The 21959-nt window shown below is 48.1% G+C and overlaps 1 protein-coding gene across 2 annotated transcripts in view; it reads right to left on the reverse strand.

Moving 5' to 3' along the window:
* AKT2 (AKT serine/threonine kinase 2) overlaps positions 1-5254 on the reverse strand; it is a 686003-nt gene extending 680749 nt beyond the window's left edge. The window contains exons 1-2 of one of the 2 annotated variants that reach the window (XM_085625347.1): positions 5115-5254; positions 3686-3827 (exon numbers count right to left, since the gene is read on the reverse strand). The gene's annotated coding sequence lies outside the window, so the exon portion shown is untranslated. Of the gene's footprint in view, positions 1-3681; positions 3828-5114 lie in introns of those variants that run through there. The other variant, XM_085625346.1, reaches the window with a different exon arrangement.
* Positions 5255-21959: the final 16705 nt, after the last annotated feature.

A 21959-nucleotide genomic window follows, 5' to 3' on the forward strand; every position in this document is an offset into this window, starting at 1 on the left:
AAACCAGAAATCCTATTTTTCTTTGTCGGATTTAACTGAATGTACCCAAACTACCTCCGGTCGCAGCTCATGTACTACGACGGGGTACCAACGGAGAGCGTGGGCCCCCTTCCCTGAGCAGACGCCAGGTTGAGGTGAGGTCGCTTATCCAATACTTTGGGTGATACAAGTGTACTTTAATAGGGGATACCTTCCTTGCAGGTCTTTAAACATTCTCCCTTGGACCCTCTCCTCTCTTGTGGTATATGACACCTGCAATCTGTTCAACAAATAGCCTGGAGTGCCGACAAAGAGCGTTGGCATAATCTATCCGAGATAGAATAAGGGCATGGGTGACCGTTTCCCTAGCAGCCCTAGGAAGGAGGGGAAGGAATTTCCTGGGAGTTTTTAGTAACCCAAAGCACGTCCCAGCCAGCTTCTTAATCTGAGTCGAAAAGGTGAGGTTCTCTCCTAATCAAATCCCCAGGTTAACGGGTTGGCTTGTTGATACTGGGAGAGCAAAGTCAGACAGAGTGTTTCTCTAAACCAGGGGGGGGAACTTTCTGAAGAGAAGGATTTCAGATTTCTCTTAGTTGCATTTGAGTTGCGTGAAGGACAGCCAATGGAAGACTGTAGTCAAGCATTTTTGTGCGGCATCGGTAGAGCCCTCATTTTTACCCCAAGTAAACAAGAGCTGCGCATCATCAGCGCAAGCAATGATTTTTGCTCCCAAGTCCTCTGCCAGTTGAACCAGGGGAGTAACATATATTAAAGAGGAGAGGACTCAGGGAGGATCCCTGTAGACACTCTCTGGGGTAAGGAAGAGGCCGGAGGGAGCCAGACTTGCTGCACCCGGTCCTCCAGAAAAGATTTAAGCCAGCCCCAAGCAGAGCCATAAATACCAATCTCAGCCAGGCGGGTCAGCAACAGTGAATGGGGAACTATATCGAATGCCGCTGAGAGGTCAAGCAAAATCAGGGCTGCCCTCCCGCCGGCATACAGACTGTCACGGATGGCCTCCGAGACTTCAACCAAGGCTAATTCGGTACTGTAACTGGCCCTGAATCCCGACTGAGCTGGATGTAGCAGGCCTGAGCATTCTATAAACTCAGTCAGCTGTCTGGTCACCACTTTTTCACACACCTTAGCCATACTAGGCAAGAGGGGAGATAGGGCAATAGCTCCCTGGGTACATAGGATCAAGAGAGGGCTTTTTCACAAGAGAAAGAATCTTGGCCTGCTTCCAAGCTGGCGGGTCAAGAGCCTCCTGAAGGGACATATTGATAAGCAGGCTTAACTTGTGGGTTAACAGTTTCCGCAACGGCAGCCAAAAGCCTGGAAGCACAGGGGTCTGATGGCGAGCCTGATTTCAGGGCCTTAATGATTCTAAGTGAGCGGGATAAGTCAATGGGAGCAAAGACAGCTAAAGTTTGAGGGGGAGGGGCAGGTGGAACCCCTGAAACTAGGGGGATAGCTGTATCCTTAATACAGGAGGTAAAAGACGGTTGAATATTACAGATTTTTTCCATGAACAAACTGGAGACATTTTCACACCAAGAGTTGGAAGAAGGGAGTGTGCTTGATTGTGCCGTGGGTGTCAGGAAACTCTGGACAATGGAAAAAATCTCAGAGTTATTCCTGGCACAATCAATACGAGTCGAATAGTATGCACTTTAAGCATGTACTATGACAGTGTAGTACATTTTTTGTTTGTTTCTCAGCCTATGTTTAGTCCCAGGGCAGTAATCCTTGAGCCAACCCCGTTCCAATTTCTTGCACTCCTGCTTTAGCTCCCGCAGGGAGGGCGTAAACCATGGTTTAGAGGGAGAATCCCTGAAGTGCCTATGGAGGGTGGCTGGGGAAGTGCGCCCCGCGGTGCTAGGCGATCCAATTGGTAAAGCAAGCCAACCCTCCTTCTAGGTCATTAAAGGAATTGGGTGTAGATGCTGCCGGAGCCTGGCTAAAAGCAAGCAGGTCAATTCTAGCAAAGGTCGTATCACGCTTGGGTCGTGCCGAGGAGTTGGCGTCTGTCAATACCCAGGAGAAGTAAGTCAGATAGTGATCAGACCAAGAAACCAGGGCGGGCCTCTACCAGAATGGGAAAAATAGAGCAGATAGGGTCAAGAATATGGTCCCCTAAATGAGTCGGTAGGCTGACCCATTGGGTGAGCTGGGCGAGGTTAAGTGTATCTAAAAACTCTAAGGTACCTCCCGCAGATGCCTGGTCAAGGTGAATGTTCAAGTGCCCAAGAACAATATGGTGGGATAAGTGGAAAGCCCGGGGAATGATGACATCCCCCAGTGCCTTAAGAAAAACCACTTCCAGAACTGGGGGTCTGTAAATCAAGGAGCCTCCCAGTGTGAAGTGAGTTGTGATGTTGATACTAAAATAAAGTGATTCACAATCTCCCCACAACGTGGCCTCTCCCCGTTGAAGGACCCACTTCTCGCTATGGATAATAGCCACCCCACTTTCCTCCCTTTTGTCCGGTCAAGCCTAGAAATCGTATAGCCATCCGGGATAGCCAACATAACCGTAGGGTTTGAGAATTCGTCTAGCCAAGTCTCTGTGATAAACAGGTCTGCTGGTTTGTCCGCCAGAAGAACAAAGACATCATGATGGAGTTTCTTAAGTGAGCGTGTATTAATTAGAGCCGCCTGAATTAGAGGCTCTTGCAAACCTCTGTTAATAAAGACGTTAAGAGGTGTACGGTCAGTGCAGCCCACACCCAGTTTGAAGCCACAAATAGGGCAGACGGAGTTGATACACTAACACATCCCACCTACTAATGTGAGGACACAAATGCGGGCGCAGACTCTGAAGCTGCTCACCGCTGTAACACCTCCGATATCCAGATTGGAGGGTAGAACGGGCAGGATGGCTGGCCTTGGCCGCCTCCGGTACGCTGATGGGCGCAGACGGGCTTGCCTTCGGCGCGCCAGCAGCGCGTCCATGCAGCGTGTATATTTATATGCAAATTAGTCCAACGACTAGAGAACGCACTTCCCCAAGATGGCGTCTCTCGTAGTCGAAGAAAGGAACCAGGCAGTGATGGCCCCTCGGGGGAATTCAAGCATCAGATTCAAACAGTGCAAGAGTAAACAGTCAATGCTTATAAGTAAGTTAAAACTAGTTGTATTTTCATTAAATTAACGAAGCAACACAAATATCGGCCAACGATATGTGCATCAAATTCATGCAATGCGGGAATGAGCAGAAAAAGCTTCAGGTTACAAGTATTAAAAACTGATATTGTACAATATGCAACAAACTTCTGCAGGTGGTTTATATACCTAGCATTAGAGCGAAGTCAGCAGCACTTCATAAAACACCATGTGATTGGTGAAAGTCATGAAATGGCTTTGCAGAAAATAGAATTGTGAGGTTGCAAGGGTCTATACTGGGCTTTTACAACTTAGAGATGTTCCCACAAAAACCTTATGATAGAGGAATACAGAAAGACTGAGTTCAACGGACACGGACCTCAGCTATCGACATCACGATATCGAACCCCTGCACCTTCCAGAGTCCCAAAAGATTCACTGTGGCCTGAGCTACTGAAAAATGCGAGAAGTGCAACATAAGACACCATGAAGGTCAGTGAGGATCACACAACTAAATAACGAGTCCCCAAATAGAGAAATACCCAGTACACCCGTTGACACCTGCATTGCCAATTCCCAAAGGACGTGCTGTTTGACCTACCAGAAGCAGATGCTGCACTTAGGATGGAGTCCAAAGAGTATTGAGATGGGGAACTGTGTAGTGGCTAACGGCTGAAGAAAGTCTCGAAATTTGAAGCTCCTGGTCTCTTTGATAACTAGGAAGACAGGAGTGCCTCCACCTACTGGGAAACAAAACAGGATTGTTAATGGTCACAGCGATATACTAGGGACTCATTTGTCAGGTGCTCTATTAATGTCAGTTTTTTCCTTGGCCTCATCTGTGTTTCTTTGCAGCACATCCTCTCAAATGCAAGCTAGCCTGTCAATGTTTTTTTTTTAACGGAAGCTTTGTTTGGCAGCTACAATACCTCAAGATAAATAAAAACAAAGCTGTGAAGTTCAGGTAGTGCAAAGATTTACATTATCGTGGATCACCGTTTGTCAAACTTGTAGTCTGTCTTCGGATGTTGCTCAGCTTTTTCCACTTGACAACACCATTTCAATTAAGTAGAGGGGCAGAAAAAATATGGGGACATTAAATGTTCCATACAACAAGTATGTTTAGTCTGATATAGTTAATTGTTTAAAACATCCTTATCTCTAAATCTAACAGCAAACTGAGAGGGTTCTTACTTTCTCCTTTCCTGTAGATAGCCATTCTCCCCCGAGTAAAAACAGAACGATCTGAGACAGACCACCGACAGTAGTGCTAAAAGGACGATGCCCCTCTCCTATCAAACTCCACATGAAACTACCAGCCCCATTAGCCCTTGACCCTTTCCCTACAAAAACAATTTGATGCGAGTGTTTGGCAGAAACACTGTACATGAAGTCCAACCTAGGCAGTTTACTAACTTTGACAGTGCCATATCTCGTCCACTCTTCAATTAGATTCTTCCCTTCGGGTGGATTAGCCAAAGTTTACACTTATTGAAATTCCTTCCTAACACACTGCACAATGTGGCATCTCAGAACCCAAAAGGGACCATGAAACAAGCATTGCTGTTAAATAGGCCAGTGAAAAAAAACATTATGGCTCCTGAGAACCTATATAATTCCAGCACAACCATTTGGTTCTAATGTACAAACACCTATAGAAGATTACACCCGTGAGAAATTCAATACATCAAAAATATTAATAACTAAGCAGTGAAATGTATTTTCCAAGGCGAATACGGTTGGGACAAAGCACTAAAGCACTTTAACAAATAAAAACAGGTAGTTCTCAAAATCAAGGTGTAAAGGTCCCCACGCGTAGGATTCACTTCAAAGGACTTTCATAAGATTCTGACTGCGTCTATGACCTGTTCGATAACTCAAGAATACTCAAGTCTGAGCTGTTGTCAACACGGGGTGAGGGAAGAGATGAGGCGCAGGTCTACCTAGTGGAAAGGTGGGTGCGGTGGCTGGGACAGCATAGTCTATCACAGGGAAAAGAGAGAACATTGAACCCCCAAGCGACCACTTACAGCCCTCATGGCGGCCTCGGTGGCGGCGCTGGCCCGAGGTGGGTTGTGAAAGTAGATCAGTCGGCCTGGACACAGAAGTGGCACTCTGCAGCGACGGCGGTGGGCGGGACCTAGCCCGGAGCAAGAGGTGCTCGGAAGGCTGTAACTGAGGAGGACGCAGGAGGTGACGCGCCGGTGACGCACTTAAAGGCCGCGTGGCTCTCGGCGATGGATCGCCGCACATATGCCAGCGATGAGTTGGAGTCCTGCTGTTACACTAAAGTCGTGGAAGAATTTTCTCATCAGCACAGAGGCTGTCTTTTCGCATCACAAAGGCGTTGCAGCCGTCCCAGGCCCGGGCGCCGTCCAGCTATGCCCCTACCACCTCTAATTCAAATTATTAAAAAAAAAATACTAGCATAACTTCCCACAAAAGAAGCCCAAAAACGCTTATCCTACCAAAAGAAGCCCAACCACAAAAACGAAAAAAAGACAGCGATTGTTTAAAAAAACTGTCTATATCTATGCTAACTGAAATAAAATATGTAACAAGGACTTCTTATTCCTTACAGATGGCGCCTGAGGAAGTTATATGGAGGTTACTAAAAGACTCAGCCGTCTCAGAAGACATGCAACCGGTCATAGAATGAAGTTGAAGCAGTTCAATGTGCGGCCACTGTTTTTGAAGTCTCTTTCAAAAAATTATTTAGTCTTTTATTGAAGGGTTCTAGATTTATTTTGATATGTTTCTAAAGCTGATTTCACTCAAAGGCAAATTTTTGAAAGTGTATAGTAAATATCTAGGTGTTTGATAAACCCCGTTTGCTGAAGGCGAATCCGTGATTACAAAAGAAAGTATTTCCATTCCAAGATGGTCACCACCTTACCGTTTCTTTTATGTTTTGATGACGTTGGTTAGAAGTACTGGGTTACAGTAACTGTGTATCCTACAAGGTGATGACTTCTACCTATCTATATATGTGTGTATATATAATATATATATATGAGTGTGTGTGTATATATGTGTGTGTATGTATATATAGCTTTGTTTATATATGTGTATATAGGTATATATATGTGTGTCTATACATGTCTATATATGTGTGTGTATATATATATATATATGTGTGTGTGTATATAGACCTATATATTTATGTGTGTATATATATATGAGTGTATATATGTGTGCATATATGTTTGAGTATGTGTATATATGTATGTGCATATACACGTATGTATATATATATATATATACTCATGTATATATGTATGTGCATATATGTACGTGCATATACATGTGTATATCCAATCTCTCGTTAGCAACTTCTACTCCAGACTTGAAAAACGAGCGAGGACCCAATTTAATGCAAGGTTTCTTTATTGCCACCAAGTTATTCCGCCATGACGCGTTTCGGCCGGTTCACGGCCTTGATCACATGACATATAAGTATGTGCATATACACGTGTATATATGTATGTGCATATACACATGTATATATGTATGTGCATATATGTACGTGCATATACTTGTGTATATATGTATGTGCATATACTTGTGTATATATTTATGTGCATATACATGTGTATATCTACATGTTTGTATGTATACTTATATATGTATGTGCATATACATGTGTATATATGTATGTGCATATATAGGTGTATATATACATGTATGTATACTTATATATACACCTGTGTGTATATATATATATATATGTGTGTGGATATATATATATATATATGTAGATATGTTTGTGAATATATATATATATATGTGGATATAGCCATGCATGTGTATATATATATATATGTGTGTGTGTGTGTACATTATATATATTCCATCAGAAATCACGCCTGTTTCATAGCATTAAAACAAGCCTATCCACTTGAGAAGCAGGTAATGCAGTTTTTATTCACAGCAGGCAAATCCAACAGTGCAGCATAATGCATTTCAACCAGGGTCTTAATCATATGCGAAATATGAGGATCAAGTGTTCTCGGCTTTAAATCTTGTCGGATGATAAACAGTAAAGAAGGACATTGAGTGCAGACATTCAGTTTGAATTAAAGTAATGAAGAAGGTGAGAATACCATCTGAGATAAATACTCTCTGATCCCAAAATACCAAATAAGAATGAAAGAATTAAGGTAGTGTACTTTAACTCAAATTACGTCCCTCTAACCTTTGTTTTTTTCAGTGAAAAAAATAAATATTTATATATGCTTTATAACATTGCGAAAAAAAGAGATTACAAATGTGCTTTACAGTTAATGATACGTGAAAACATGGGAAATGAAATGTTTTTACTCTATAATTGACAGCATTGTTTTGCACTAGCACTTTATTTACAAATAGTGTACTTGTACGTTATGACCAGTTTATGCTCCAAAAGTGTGTACAACATTCATTATTGTACTTTACATTTAATGAAAGGAGAAAATGGCGGAAAAACGAAGCCATTTAGTAAGAACAGTGGGTTAGCTGTCTAGAAACACGCACAAGGGTAGAAACAAACAAGGGATCGTAATGAGCATCTATCACTTTAAAATGGCGATCTAGACAGCCGGGCTCTATGGTCCAATTGAAGGCATAGCGCCGAAACGCGTAGACCGTTCATATCTCTGCACAAATGGTGAAATGAAATAAATATTGAAAAAGAAAATAATTGCCCAGACCTGACTTTCTTCATGGTGCCGTGGTTACCTTGCTGCGTAAGGTGAAAGTGTTGGTGATTGTGAAGATATAGATATATTGTATATAATGGATGAATTAGAACTGGCTCTCTTGTTCTGTTTTCTCTTAGAAGTCCTTTACATTCAGACTTGGAATTCCTGATTCTTTTCTTTTCTTGTTTTCTTCTTTTTGTTGCCTCTCTCTTTTATCTTCTTTTATCTTCTTTTTTCTTATTTTTTCTTATCTTGTAGGTTAGCGCTAGCCCACTTGTGAATTTGTAAATTTATAGACTTGTAAATATTTATGCAAGACATCTTATGTGTAACCAGTCAGCCTGAGTCATGATTTAGAATTAGAAATCTTCCACGTTTACAGATCTGGGTAGGGCCTTGCTGGATCTCCCGGGGGGTATGCTTGTGGTGTGGGGTGACTTCAATGCTGTCGGCTCTGGGCTGCTGGATAGATACCCGCCCAGAGACACAGGGGGGGCTCAGAAGTGGCTTCCAGACTTTCTAGACACACTCGGCCTGATAGACTGCTGGAGGCTCCGGCACCCCACACAGAGCCAATACACCTTCCACTCCGGGGCGCATGGTAGCCTCTCTAGGATTGATTACCTGCTCACTCTTGCTGCGCACGCCTCATTGGTGTCCGAGGCCAGGCACATGGCGCGTGGTATATCGGACCATTCGCCAGTGTGGGTCAGGCTGGATGTCGGCCGTGAGGGAGGGGGAAGGGTGGCTCCTATTAACCCTTGGTACTTTCGAGACCCCAAGATGCGCAGCGCACTGGTGAAGACAGTTGATAATTTTTTCAAGGAAAATCAGGGATCCGTGGACTCGGCTGTGTCGCTGTGGGAAGCATTTAAGACCGTGCTGCGAGGGGAGGCTCTCTCCCTTGTAGTGGCGGCCAAGCGGCGGAGAGATGGCGAGGTTATGCAGGTTGAGGAGGAGATCGTGGCTTTGGAGGGAGCGCTAGAGGAGGAGGTTACAGAGGCCTCACTGCATGAGCTGAGCTTGAAGCAAGCCGAGTATAAGGACCTGGTGACGAATGCCGCTAAGACCCTCAGTAGGGAACAGCAGGGCCGCCTGTATGATGTTGGTGACAAGGCCGGGAAACTCCTAGCTTGGCTGGACAAAAAAGAACGGGTTAATAGAGTAGTGCCGGAGCTGACGGGAGAGGGGGGAGAGGTGATTGTGGAACCTGAGAGGATTGTACAGTGTTTCTCTGACTATTTCCGTATGGTTTATGCCTCAGTGTCGGATAGGCCGCCCGAGGACTCGCGTGACCTCTTGCGTGATATCGCTTTGCCCTGTCTCTCTGACGTAGATAGGGATGATCTTGATGGTGACATAACGGTCGATGAGGTGGCGGAAGCTATCCGCGCGCTGAACTCGGGTAAGGCCTCGGGCCCGAATGGCTTGCCGGTTGACCTGTATCAGCTGTTTCCGGATAGGGTCGCCCCTCACCTGCGCGCCATGTTCGTGGAGGCGCGGGGGAGTGGGACCCTCCCGTTGGATCAGCGACTGGCGACAATTGTTGTTATACACAAAGATGGTAAACCCCGAGATAAGTGTGCCTCATATAGGCCTATCTCACTCCTTAACGCCGAGCCGAAGATTCTGGCTAAAATCCTGGCGGCCCGATTGGTCAGGGTACTTGGAGACTTGATCCACCCAGATCAATCCGGCTTTATTCCGCATCGTAACACTGCGTTAAACCTTCGGCGCCTTCATGGTGTAATCGCCAGGGCGGGCACGCTGCGTGAACCAGCTATTGTGGCGTCTCTCGATGCCACGATGGCCTTTGATACGGTGGAATGGGCATATTTGTGGGCTGTGCTGGCCAAGTTCGGCTTTGGCCATGGTTTTGTGAGCTGGGTGAGGTTGCTGTATGAGGGACCCCTTGCGAGTGTGGTGGTAAATGGCCGGGCATCGACTCCGTTTCAGCTTGGGAGGGGTACTCGGCAAGGTTGCCCCCTGTCGCCATTGTTGTTCGCCCTCGCCCTTGAGCCGCTGGCAGCGTGGATACGCTGGCACCCGGATATACCGGGACTTAGATGGTCGCCCGAGCACGAGGACCGCATTTCGCTATATGCTGATGACATCCTGTTGTATCTTGCCTCGCCCAAGAAATCACTTATAGTGGTCTGTGACGTTCTTACATCTTTCGGTAGGAATTCGGGTCTCGTCATCAACTGGAGTAAATCGTATTTATATGTTCTGAGTGGCGAGGCTCCACCGATCCCGCGAACTTGTTCGATCCAGATCGCTCAGCAGGGCTTCGTGTATCTGGGGATCTTTATCTCCACGGACTCCGCTTTGCGGTATGAGAGGAACCTGCTCCCCCCCTGGCGCGCCTGCGGCGGGATGTAGAGGGCTGGCGGAGGCTGCCGCTCTCCCTCGTTGGGCGCGCTGCCTTGTTCAAAATGATGTCTCTTCCCCGGTTCCTCTACGCATTGCAGAATACTCTAGATTGGGTACCGGCCAACTACTTTCGGGAGGTCGAAAGCCTCCAACGAACGTTGTTGTGGGATGGGCGGCCGCGAATAGCAATTGCTAAGTTGACGCTTCCATGGTATGATGGGGGTATTGCGCTTCCAGACATCCGACGCTACTATTGGGCCGTCCAGCTGAGCGCGATTAATCATGGTCTCTATGGCCCTGTCCTCAGCCCTGGTTATGCCATGGACAGGTGGTTGCTGCGTGGTGGTAACTATCACAGGGCGTTGTACTCGCGGTCCCTGGACTCGTCCCTCACGGGGCCCACTGGGGTGGTGGTGCGTGTGTGGAAGATGGCAACTGACTCGCTGGGCTGGAAGGATAGGCTCACCCTTGCTACCCCGTTGTTTGAATCTGAAAGATTGGGTAGGCTTTGGCATACAAAAGGTTTTGATAAATGGGACTTGATCGGCATCTCCAGGGTCGGAGATGTGCTGATTAAGGGGAGGGTGAAGTCCTTTGAAGAGTTGCAGAAGGAGTATGAGCTGGGGACATCTGAGTTTTTCCGCTATGTTCAGGTGCGTCATGCCCTCCGGTCAGTGCTCGTGGAGGGTGAGAAGGTGCCTGAGTCCTCTCGTTTGGAGGACCGGATCCTTGATGGCCATATGCCTGAGAGCACGATCTCGCTCATCTACAAGAAATTGATAAATGTCCGGGCGGATATGCTTCTGGGGCTGCGGGACCAGTGGACTAGGGATGGACTCGAGTTGGATGACGAGGATTGGCAGTCTGCTGTTTCCTCTCCCAAGGAGGTTGCGATCCCGTCGCGTCTGAGGCTGGTGCAGCTCAAAATACTGCATCGAGTGTATGTGACGGGGCCAAGGCTGGTTCATATGGGAGTCTCTGAGGGAGGCCTATGTAGGAGGGGATGTGGTATGGTGGGTACTTTCCTGCATATCATTTGGGAATGTGGTGTCATCACGGAATTCTGGAGGAGAGTCCATGCAGTGATGGGGGAGGTGACGGGCATTGCTATGCAGCCGGAAGCGCAGTGTTGTCTCCTGAATGTCTGGGGGCCCACTGATCACGATGAGGCACAGACCCAATGGGTGACTCTGGGTAACATGGTCGCTAAGAGAGATATCGCGCGATTGTGGGGCTCCGTGGGGACCCCACATTGACCGCGTGGAAAGAAAATATGGACTGGAGTATGCTCAGGGAAAAGACAGTATATTGCGCTAGAGGCCGCCCTCGGAAGTGGCACGCCATCTGGGGGCGGTGGAATCAATACAGGGGGGGAATATGTCTTGCCCCTGATTTGGATCCCCCCAAGGAACAGCTTTCTTCTTGACATTCTTTCCAGCTCAGTATATAAGATGTGATGGTTAATTGACTTCTTGGGCCTCTGCTGTCCCCCTTCTTCCTCTTATCACAGTACTGTGACTGTTAGATGATTGGGGTCCGGCCTCCCCTGGGGGGCTATCACCATGGGCATTCAGTGTTCTTGCCTTGCTGGGGTTTGTTGTGTGTTTGCGTTTATTTAAAAATGGAACCTTTTCACTGCTCCTTAATGCAATGTGGACGCTTCTCTGTCCTTCTCTACCGAAGCTGCCGAACCTCCGGGTTGTCGGCTGAATAGCTGTGTCCAGACTCTTGAAGAAATAAAGGTTTAAAAAAAAAAAAAAAAAAGAATTAGAAATCTTCATTTTCCTCCGAGGTATTGCCCATTCAGGGCTTGATGATGTGCATGTTTCCCATACACTTCTCATATATATGTGCCCTGGAAACAAGGTATACCCATTTGTGGATTGAATTACATACATTTAATTGTACAGCACTCATTTGTTAGAGCATCCTAGCCTCTGGTAAGTGTCGGGATTGCGCCTGGACATTTCAAGATGGCGCTGATGTTAAGGAGGAAATGAAATGTTTGGAACAACGTGATTGACATTTGTCCCTTGTTGATTTCCATGTAATTTTTGTTTAAAATCATGGCGAAATGGCGCTTCGGTAAACATAGAAAAAGGTTGTTACCGAAACGCGTCTGTTTTGTGAGCGTGTGAAGTTTCTGTTAATAAATTTACGGAAACGGACCCCCGCGAGCGCTGTCTTTCTCCAGAGAAATTGAATGAGAGAAGGGGAGTTGCAGCGGTAATATATATATATAATATATATATATATATATATATATATATATATATATATATATATATAGAGAGAGAGAGAGATATATATGATCCCTCCTGTTCCACTTTCTTCCATGCTTGTCAGTTAAGTCATCCATTTTCCTTAGCCCGCTTGATATTTTTTCAAGAAATGTTTTATTTATATTCAGTAGTGTTTATTCAGGGTTAATTGGTATTTATTATTGTTGTTATTATTTGTCCAGCAAAGTAGGCTTTTCTACCTGAGCGAATCTCTTGATTACTCACAGACCCCCTAGGTGGCACTGTTACGCACCGTACAAAGGAACATGTCATGTGCGCTATGGCTTGTCAGGGAAACCCTGTGGGCTCACCCACGCATGCAACATTTGCAGGGGAAATCCCTATTTAGGTTTTCCTGAGGGATTCCCGCAGGTTCTCCCTTCCAACCCTCGCTTGAGACCGCGCTTTGGTCAACAAAGCCTTAATACACAACCAGATCAGCTGCTGACGCCACTTGGTTGCCGCTATAGGTAATCTGAATTTCCATTCAATTTACCTGTACATAACAGAGCACCAGCAAGGGGGCTGCTTTAATATATTGATTACGGGTGTTCTTTTGACTAGTTGCTTAATTACAGCATGCTCTCATCCTCATAAAAATGTAGTTCTTCGAGGACTATGAATAGTCAACATATTATGGGAATGAGGAGGAATGGCTCCTGAGGGACACAGTCTGCCTGCAGAGGTGGATAGGGTTATTTTGCAAGCTGTTTCCAATGCTCTTTCCACTCTGCAGGACCAGATAGATTAGCAGCACAGATTCCTGAGGTTTTCAGGGACCCTAGAGCTCTAGTAGCAGGTTCTAGTGGGCATACTTCCATTGCGGCCAAGTAGGCCTCTGAATGTGACACGGGGCACCTGAAAAGCTTCAACATACTTTGCAAAGTCTTCTGTAAGAGTGCACGCATGTTGAAGAATGCACCCTACTGGGAGGAAGAAATTCCCAGAGAAAAAGTTGACTTAAGTTGCACCAAATTCTGAATCTGACACTGGGTTCCCCAACAACATCTCCATAACATCGGAGTTTCAGGTGACGCTTTAAGGTGGCTGGAATCCTTTCTGTCTGGGAGGTCGTTTCAGATCTTCGACGGTGTAACAGTATCCTCAAGCAAACCCCTGAGCTGCGGAGTACCACAGGGCTCTTCCCTGAGCCCTGTGCTGTTTAACGTCTACATGAGGCCGCTGGCAAGTGTCGTCGAACCGCATGGCATCAAAATCGTGTCATACGCCGACGACACCCAGCTGGTGGTCTCGCTGGCCACCGAGAACAGCAAGTGCTCCCCTGCCGATCTGCTACACTGCCTAGAGGACATAAAGGGTTGGATGACCAACTCCTCCCTTAAATTAAATGGAGATAAGACGGAGCTCATGCTCCTAGGCCCACCTTCTCCAGTCCCATTCACCTCCCTGTGGCCTAATGCACTGGGTCCCCCCCCCCACCCCAAAGGAAAGCGTGAAGAGCCTGGGAGTGTGGTTGGACAGCAAACTCTCCTTCTCCACCCAGGCCACAAAACTATCTGCCACATGCTTTGGCCTTCTAAGAACCTTGAGGAAGGTTCTTCCGCTGCTGCCACTAGAAGCCAAAAAGGTTGCGGTCCAAGGGCTAATCCAGTCTCGCCTTGACTCGAACAATGCCCTATACATGGGGGCACCTGAGTTTACACTTCGAAAACTGCAGGTTGTTCAAAACTGTGCAGCTCGTTCCTTGTTAGAAATTCCGCGCACTCAGTCTGCTAAACCTGCTCTAAAAATTCTCCACTGGCTGCCAGTGAGGCAGAGGATAGCCTTCAAAGCACTGTGCCTGGCGCACCGCACCTTCTGGAACACAAGCCCAGCGATCAACAGAAATCTTGTCACCCCCTATCATCCCAACAGGAACCTACGATCAAAGGAGGCCTTTCTTGCCGTCATTCCCAGAGTAAAGCGAGCCAGAGCAGGGGGAAGAATGTTCTCGCTGAATACCGCCAGGCTCTGGAACGACCTTCCCCTCTCACTCCGGTCCAACTCAAATCTTCTATCATTCCGCAAAAACTTAAAAACATGGCTGTTTGACAAACCCACTGTACCATAGCACCTCCTCCGTCATTTTCTGGTCAGCTTAGCGCTTGGACGCCCACGGGCAGCAATCGCGCTCTACAAATACCATTACAATTACAATTACAATTACAATTACAACAAAGGAGAGGGTGATTCCGATGAGGACAATTCATCAGAGGAGGAAAGAGATTCCAGTAGACTGTGGCGTCCTGGCTCTACCGCCTCTGACTCCCTGGATGAACAGCCTGGACGGTCTGATATGTTCCAACCAGACAGTATTTACCACCTATGGTCCTCAGAGTGGATCACAGATCAAAATATGGTGGTCTATGTCACCAGCAAAATCCGTCAACGACTCGAAAAAGAGGCGAGGGCTCATTTGAGAGTGGAGTGTCCTAAGCCCTTTCTCAGGGGGAAGGTGGCATTAACCCCTAAGATAGATGCAAAAATGTGTACGTTTTTTGGGAAAAATATGAAGGATCCTAAAAAAGGAATCAACGGCTCTTAGAGGGCGTGTGAGGATAAGCTTTTAGATGTAGTGGGTCAGCTCAAAAAATAATAGAGCTAGCAGAACAATCCAAGAGTACAGGGATGCCCATGCCTACAGACCTTGTGGCATGCTGGGCGCAGAGAGCCATTTGCCTTTTAGCTAATTTGGACTGTACATTGTCAGCGGAGGGACACAGATCCATTCTCCTAGGCAGGGTGTTAGAAAATAGGTCATTATTTGTGTGACCTGTACAGGTAATGGATCCACATGTGTCCTCCAGTGGGAACCAAACACCCCATTGTAGCGATTGACTCTCTCAGGGTATAGAAGTAGAGCAGTCTAATGCCTACTGAAGGAAGGTGGTGTGGGCGACTAATTACATTAATGGGCACACAATAATAACACTCAATAAATGATTGTCCAGTCTGTGCTTTTTCTTTTGAAAAAGGAAAAATGTACATTTATTACACACACTACTCAACAATTTACAAATATACATAAGCTGATGGAAATACTTCTTGTTGACATTCTGTAATCACTGTTGCCCCTTCAAAAGGGGTCTAGTTCAACAAATCACATGCCAAGACAGTCACTGATACTTAAATGCAGTGGTTAAAAATAACATTTGAACACACTTAATAGTGGCAATAAAGAGTGCAAAGTTTGATTACGCGTGCCTGTCAACATCATTATCTTGTGCAAAAACAACAGTTAATGGACAGAATGCAGAACTATGTCATACATTCACCCCAGTACAGAGATCTGGGCCAATATCCATCGTTTTTTTGCTCACCATGCCATTCCAATTTGAACCCAGCCATATGCAAATCAGTCTTGACCCTGTGCCTCATGGGAACAGTCCAGCCCGAACTGCCAAGCCAGGTCCTCCCTGGACTGGAAACAAGCATCGAAGGACCAGTTTTGGGGTTTCACCCCTCTTTAGCCAGGATAGCTTGATTCCAGTGGTTTGGAGAGCATGGGCCCCACGTCTGGGCATACCCGTCCCACTCGGGGTGACAAATGCAAAAACAACAGTTGATGGACAGAATGCAGAACAATGTCATACATTCTCCCCAGTACAGAGATCTGGACCTAAATCCATCGTTTTTTTGCTCACCATGCCATTCCAGTTTGAACCCAGCCATATGCAAATCAGTCTTGACCCTGTGCCTCATGGGAACAGTCCAGCCCGAACTGCCAAGCCAGGTCCTCCCTGGACTGGAAACAAGCATCCTAGGACCGGTTTCGGAGTTCCACCCCTCTTCAGCCAGGATAGTTTGATTCCAGTGGCATGGAGAGCACATCATTATCTCACCAAAGCATTTCATCATATGAATAAGGGCATTAATTAAACGTAACCATGACTGAGAGCACTTAATACTCGCAATAAAGCATGTAAAGTTTGATCACAAATGGATGTCAGCATCATTATTTCAATAAAAAAGTTACAAGAAAAATGTATAGGCATGTCTGAATAATTTATGCACTCGCTATACCTTCCAGCCTGAAATACACTATTAAAACATAGCCCCTAAAGGGCATTACAATTATAATCACAACATGTGCAATGGTAGACTTTCACCCCTAGAGGGTATTTGCACAGCATGAAAACTCATGTTGAGCCCCTTCAGGCCACAGAGGCTGCAGCAATAGCTTTTGCCCCTAGTGGGTGCTGCACTCCCATCTGAAGAGCACGTTCCAGCCTGGGGAGTGCTTGAACATGGAAAGGAAAACCCTTGGAGGGGATACTTTTGGAGTTCCACTCAACCTAGGGTGGGGACTCTGGGAATCCTTTTGGGGGAAGGCTGCACCACTTTGGCAGCTTCCACTGCACTATGGAAGTCATTTGGTGGTGACGTTGTCCTCCGGGGGCCACCACAAGCCAAAAATGAGTGGTTGTGCTGAACATATGGGCAAGCCCGCAGTGCATTTTGAGGTGCTCCTCTGCAAGCAAATGCATTTTTGATCTGTGGCTCTCTCACCGCTTCAGGGAGAGCCGCCACTGCTTTCCTGGTTGTGCGGCCTTGCATCACGCTTCTGACTTCAGGGTGCCCAGTCCCACCAGCATGCTACTGCAGGAGCTAGCAGCATTCTTCTGGTATGCCTGCTCCTGCGGGCAGGCGCATTGGTTGTGGCCAGCCTCCGGCTCTCCCCAGTCATGGGGAGTGGGATGGGGTGGCCAAGCCAAGCGGCTGGCCCACCTCTCTCTCTTTGCCATCGGGGCCAGTGGTGAGTTCCTGTGCCCCCCTTGCTATCATGGGGGAGCGTGACGATGCTCCCTTGCCCTCTTCCTCTTTGGGGCCCGGAGATGGGATCCTTGGCCCCTTCCGGGTATCGTGGGGGAGCACAACAGCACGCCCTCACTAGCATTACTTCTCAGGGCCCAGAGATGGGGTTCTGGGCCGATTCCTGCTTTTGCGAGGGAAGCGCAACCTCACTTCCCTGCAGTTTTGTCTTCTTAGGAGAGCCCCCCCACTGGTCCTGGTGTCAAAGGAAGTCAGTGTCCTTAGTCCAGATGGCAGTCAGGGGATTCTTCATTCTAATTGTCTATGGCGTTGGCCGCCAGTCCCAGTGTCCAGCAGAAAAGCACACCCAAGGGAGACTTCTCTCCCCCACGTAGAATCTTTTCACTGGGGATGGGAGGGTCCAGCAGGGATATTTCAAAATGGTGTCACCCAGGAGTCACTTGCCACTTCTGCTTTGGGAGTCTCAGCTCCACGCCTCGCTAACATCACTGCCAGGGCCTTCACCTGCAAAACGTCAAAGGAGCCACACTCCTCGATTGGCTGCAGAGGTCTGAGCTCCCTCCTTTGTTTAATGAGCTTGAGCAGGTCTTCTTCCTGGCCCAGGGTGACATCTGGCTGATTGATGCAGAACAGTCTACCCCACCACTTCCTCCTCAGGAGCTGACTAAAGCACTGTTAGTTGCTTCCTTTGTGGGGAGAGGTCTATGCTCCTGCTGCTTGAGAACAAAGTAATTAACCCAGCCCAGCAGGGTGACAAAAGGCCTGGGCTCTGATCCTGAGCTGAGCCACCAGAGAAATTTGACATTCCTGGATCACCCATAAGCTGTGAAGATATATCTTAGGACTGAGCAGAATTGATCTTTTCACACAGGTTATGCTGTAAATCAGTATGACTGGTGACTGTCGGCCAAGAGAAAGGGAAACTGGGCTCTAAGGCAGCCCTTCACATGTGAGTACAATGGAGTGTCACTGCAGACAAGGCAGTAAACCACACTTACTTTTCCTATGAGTGTATACTAGCATTATGAGGCCTAACCCAGGTCATTACCCAATCCTGCAGAGGCCCAAGTCACTTGGCTGGTTTCACATGTTCACGTGTAACCAGCCAAGTGTCCCTTATCCCTGCGGCGTCGCAGCGGCCTTATCTTAAAAAGTGGACACTGGCGGTAAAGAGGCGCACTCCAACTACCATGAGCTTACTGTAGATAAGTCACAGGTTATGCGGCCCCCGCACAGTAAAAGGTCAAAAATCAGGTGAGCAAAAAGCAAAATATCCAGATGAATTCGATGTGCAGAACCACCTCTTCACACATGAGCCATACTGCAAGGAAGTCTCTTTGGAGAAGCATTGTCAAGGAGCTGGGCACGTTTGTGGCCACTTTCTCTGCCCTGGATAAGGCCCAGTCACCTATTAAAAAGATTTTTCTGGGGAACTTTTTTGCCAGACGAGGCAGGGCCACTCCTCTGGCTGCTCTTTCCACAAGGCTCCTCTAGAGGCCAGTCCAAACTAAACCATGGATAGCATGGACACCAAGGGACATTCTTCTCCAATAGAGGCTCTGGCAGAGGAATCAGACCAGACAGAGGTGGATCAAACGATCCAGGAGTCTTACTATTAAGCAATATCCTTTCCCTCAAGATGATAGGGGCAAACTCTAATTGTTTGTATGCAAGTGGAGGGAAGTCACCTCAGATCCATTAGTTTTAGAGACAGTTCAAGGACACCACATAGCATTCTATGGATCCCCAATTCAGGTAGTAAAACAGAGTCCCTTGAGTTTCTCACTCCAGGAGATGTACCTGATAGACACCAAGATGACAGATCTACTAACCAAAGCCGCTATTTGCAAGTCAGTACTGCACATGAGGGGGTTCTTGAAGAACATTTTCTAAGTAGAGAAAAAAAAACAAGGGCTTTAGACCAGTTATAAATTTAAAGGAATTCAATGAGTGGCTAGATTATTGTCATTTCATGATGGAAGGTATATATCTTCTACGAGATATCGTACTTGCAGGGGATTGGATGGTGAGACTGGACTCACTATTCCTATCTATCCTCCCCACTGGTGGTTCCTCCAATTCTGCTAGAGGGGCAAATTTGACGAATTCCAGGCAGTCCCTTTCAGCCTACCCTTTGCCCGTGGTACTTCACTAAGCTCCTATAACCCATGGTGGAGGTTCTCAGAACAAGAGGGGTTCGTCTGATCATAGATCTGTACGATATTCTGTTGAACATGACTATGCACTTCTGCAGGAACTCCGATTTGTGATCAACAGCCAGAAATCTGAGCTGGTTACATCCCAGAGTGTTAGACCCGGCCTCGTGGCATGGCCATCCCTGTCCCCGCACCACATATCCTGACCCATGCACCTCATGCAGCCCCTGAGCACACGGCCTAGCCGATCCTTCCCCCCAGAACACACATACACCCGACCCGGACTTCCCCGTCCGTGGCCTTCCTCTTTTCGGCCACACCAGGCCCGCGTGCCCACTTCATGCACCAAGATGGCCGCCCGGCCCCAGCGCGACCCTGGCCTAGAGGCGCCACTCCGGCTGGAGGACATCGCGCTCCCATTGGGATGAGAGAGGGAGGAGCAGTTTCCATCGCACCTCTGAGCTCCCCTGGGAAGGTGGGTTTAGATCGGCCCTCCGGCCTCCCCGAGGGCTGGCTCCACGCCTGCTGGGTGTCTGGGACTCCTCCCAATCCGGCCCTGAAAGGATCAAAAGACAATGGCAGTAAACCCCGACAAGCGACCCCCAGGTGACAAGACCCCTGCCTGCACAGACTCCGGACATCAAAGAGGAGTCGACCTATAACAAGGGGTGCTCTGGGACTATCCGGCAGATTCGCCTTTGGAAACACCTGAGCCCTGCTGAGTGACTCGCGGCTCCCTGAAGATCGTAAGACCTCCGAACTCGTGCTTGAGCCCTGCTGAGTGACTCGCGGCTCCCCGAAAGATCGTAAGACCTCCGAACTTGTGCTTGAGCCCTGCTGAGTGACTCGCGGCTCCCCGAAAGATCGTAAGACCTCCGAACTTGTGCTTGAGCCCTGCTGAGTGACTCGCGGCTCCCACAGACTCTCCTGGTCCCGCCGGACCCCGACGACGACAAGCGTATCCCCCAGCTCGAGGATTGTGAGCTGTGCGCCGGGTACGCCCCTGCATTTGATCCATATCCCCAAAGACTGTCTCGCTACCTCCTACCCCTCCCGAGACTCTATGATCCCATGCTCTACTTGTATATATTTGCCTTGCTGATCAAAAAGATCCTACGACTCCGATTTGATAAAGATTTGTTCTTAAGAACTCACGGTGTGGCGTCTCTTTGTCGTGTGGTGCCAAGTGTACGATCCTAGATACGAGATTCCTCCCCTGAGGAGTCTCCCGCCAGTGCCCGGCTACGATACCTCGAGGGTTGGTCTCAGGATAGTCAGGGCCCCCTCCGGGCTCCTCTAAGGTCGCCTTCTAACATTGGTGGCAAGCGACGGGATTCGGGCCCATAATCTAGAGATCGTACTGTGAACGGCTGACGCACTACCGACAGAGATGGCAGAAGGAAACGCCCTGAGTCTCACAGAAAACGACACCAGTACCATGTTCCAGGTGGAACAACTGGAAGAGTACACGCACAGAGAACTGAAGCAATTCTGCAAAGAACTAAAAATCGCTACCACTGGTCTCAACACCAAAGAAGATATGCAGAAGGCACTGAAAGCTTGGGTGGATTCTGGAGCCCCCCGCCCAGAAGGAGCGGTGGAGCTCCACGACGAAGCTGGAGCCGCCCAAGGAGAACGCAGCAGCAACCAGGTGCGAAGCTTCGTACCAGACGGGGGCCTATCCCCGGAGGAACTCGCAGATAGAGAGAGGAGTCGCCATCACAAACTCGAATTGGCCAAACTTAAAATCGAGGGCGAGTTGAAATTAGCCGAGAAAAAGCTAGCAGTGGAACAGATACGAATACAAGGAGAACTAGAAGAGAAGAAACTCCAACGGGAACACGAAGGAAGGAGACTTCAACTGGAGCATGAACGCAGCTTGAAGGAAATCGAGTTAAAAGCAAAAAGCGAAGTAGCGCGGCCCCCGGGAAACCGAGGGGCGGCCTCCCCGGCGGAGCAGAAGGTCCACATTCCCAAGCATGTGGTCAAAGAATATTACAAAAACGATGATATCCAACAGTGGTTCAGGGCATACGAGGTCGCCATGACCTCCCATCGGGTCCCGCAGAAGGATTGGGGGGCCGGGTTGTGGGGACGGTTTCTGAGCGAAGGGAGGGACACCCTGCTCGACCTACCAACCTCCATGCAGACCTCCTACAACCACATGAAAGAGGCCCTCCTCACAAGTTTCGGCCTCACCCCGGAGATGTACCGCCAGCGGTTCCGGGACTGCAGGAAGATCCCGGGCTCCACCTGGGTGGAGTATGTAAACTTCTTCAGCCGTGCATTCGATGGGTGGATCAAGGGCAGCAAGGTAACCACCCTAGAAGAACTAACCGACCTCATGTTGTGGGAACACCTGGCTGCGAACTGCTTTGTGGAACTACGCCAAGCATCTGCTCGACAGCAAGCTCACGGATCCGAGAAAGCTGGCTGTCGAGGCGGATCGCTGGACCAACACCCGGGTCTCCCGGGGCCCCGTAGGAGAGTACCCCCGAGCCAGTTAGGGACCACCCCGTCAGAGAGGGGGGGGAACCAGGGAGGGCAGAGAGAGTCCCAGTCTAGTCCCCCAAAAACCCAACCTCCGCCTTTCCCGGCGCCCCCACCAGCTG

Source organism: Triturus cristatus, chromosome 9, assembly GCF_964204655.1.
Source record: "Triturus cristatus chromosome 9, aTriCri1.1, whole genome shotgun sequence".
NCBI lineage: Eukaryota > Metazoa > Chordata > Amphibia > Caudata > Salamandridae > Triturus > Triturus cristatus.